General features: G+C 37.9%; 1 protein-coding gene across 2 annotated transcripts in view; it reads right to left on the bottom strand.

The window, feature by feature from the left end:
- The window catches only part of cenpp (centromere protein P), a 132,232-nt gene that overhangs the window by 100,769 nt on the left and 29,523 nt on the right, over window positions 1-1,940 (bottom strand). The window lies entirely within an intron of this gene.

The raw sequence follows: 1,940 nt of genomic DNA, 5'->3' as shown, positions 1-1,940 counted from the left end.
TATGTGTGGCATTTCTGTGCGACCCTGCATTCGCGAGTAATCCATCCAAGAGTAATGTGTGTGCAGAGCTGTATGAAAGCTCTGTTATACATCATTTTAGTGTAACTTTATCATTTTTTTTCGCTGTGAAAACATTGGACTACCGACAAGTGCTTGGTCTTGTCGGAAAGCTATGATTCCTGTTTCACATGATATGCGTGGCTTCTCACTATGACGCACGGTGAAAATCCACAGAGAAGAACAGGTGTGAATTTGGACGCACTATGCGTCGTTCGGGCCCATAGGGTTAAGGAGTACTGTCATTCTGTTCATCAACCAGTCAAGTTATCATAGACATTTTGCCTGATGTTTTATTGCTTGCCCAACTAGTATTTTTGTAAAGTAGTTAATTTACAGGATCTCAAGGTACCTGTCATCTGTCCGATAAAGATTGAAATGCATAACAAATCCTCTTTGAAAACAAATAAGAACTGGAATGGTTGGGGAAAAAATACCAAAAAAGGAAAATATGCCTCATCTGCGGATAAATCTACTGTTCCACCATTGTGTGATGTTGATCAGTTTTAGGCTCATATAAAATGAACATGCAAAAATACAGTCAGAAAGCCTGAAAAAGGACTGTAAACCTGAACATATTAAAAATATTAAACTATTTACATGAATAAGCATTTGACTTTAATTCAGTTAACATCCAGTTTCCTGTCACGTCATGGAAAAGTTTAATCTGTTTGGCTTTAAGGCATTGATGATGATGATGATGATGATGATGCATGCCTTTTTGCACCCAGATGTTTGCCAAAACTATAAAGACCTAAGACTATTAGACCTAAATGTGGCTAAAAACAATGCAGATGAAAAAATTGAACACAGATGACGTCTTTCTACAACAGCATTGATCATGCTCCCCATAAACTGAGGATAATTGAAGGAGAAAATCACATTTTCAATGGGATTGTCATTAAACCTCGATAAGCTTGAGAAAGTCAAATTTATATGACTGTGAGAATGTCACTTTTTCACAGCTAATTACTCATTCCAATAATTCAAATCAATACAAAGACTGGACAAACCGAGACACTGTTGCTCTACCTTTGACGTTATGCAAGACAACCAAATAAATGTTACATATCAGAAAGCAGAACAGAAATGTTCAAAGATAAAAAAGCATCTGAACTTTTGAACAATATTCTCATTCAAGACACCTCAGCACCAGGAAGGAAGCAATAAAGAGACCAAATGCTACTGCGGGATTGTTCTGGCTCCAGTCTCACGAACAGAGACCTCAGTTGGTTCAGATGAAGCACCTTATGTTAGAAACAAAGATTTAGGTCCATTTAAGACTAAGCTTCCGTTACAGTGAAACATATGTGTTTATGTCCACAACCCGCAAAGTTTCTATAGCCAATCATGTCAGTGGAAAACTGCAAGGAGGATGAAAACACTTAGAGTGTGTAGAACCTGCTCACTTTACTTTATAACCACAGTGAGGAACTTCCTCCGGGATATTACTGCTGCAATTTTACATACAGATGGGTGACACATGAGAGTAAACCCCACAAAAAACCCACAAAATGTGTTAGTAAGATGTTGTTCCACTGTGAGCTTCCACAACAGCTTTAATGGTCCTTGTCATGGATTCTACAATTACAGACCGAATCACTGCGACGTCGCACTAACAACAACAATCACTTCCAGATAGACAACTGGCAACTGATTCCAACTACAGAGATATGTAAAAACGTTTAAAAATACAGTCAGGTCCATAAATATTTGGACAATGATACAGTTGTCGTCATTTTGGCTCTGTACACCAATGGGTTTTAAATGAAACAATGAATACCTGCTTAAAGTGCAGACTCTCAGCTTTCATTTAAGGATGAAAGCTGAAGTGTTTGGGGCTACATTATCTGCTCAGATTCAACTAAATGCTTCAACACTCA

Source organism: Epinephelus moara, chromosome 24 (assembly GCF_006386435.1).
Source record: "Epinephelus moara isolate mb chromosome 24, YSFRI_EMoa_1.0, whole genome shotgun sequence".
Taxonomy (NCBI): Eukaryota; Metazoa; Chordata; class Actinopteri; order Perciformes; family Serranidae; genus Epinephelus; species Epinephelus moara.
The sequence above is the reverse complement of the archived record's forward strand: the minus strand, read 5'-3'. Positions and strand labels throughout refer to the sequence as shown.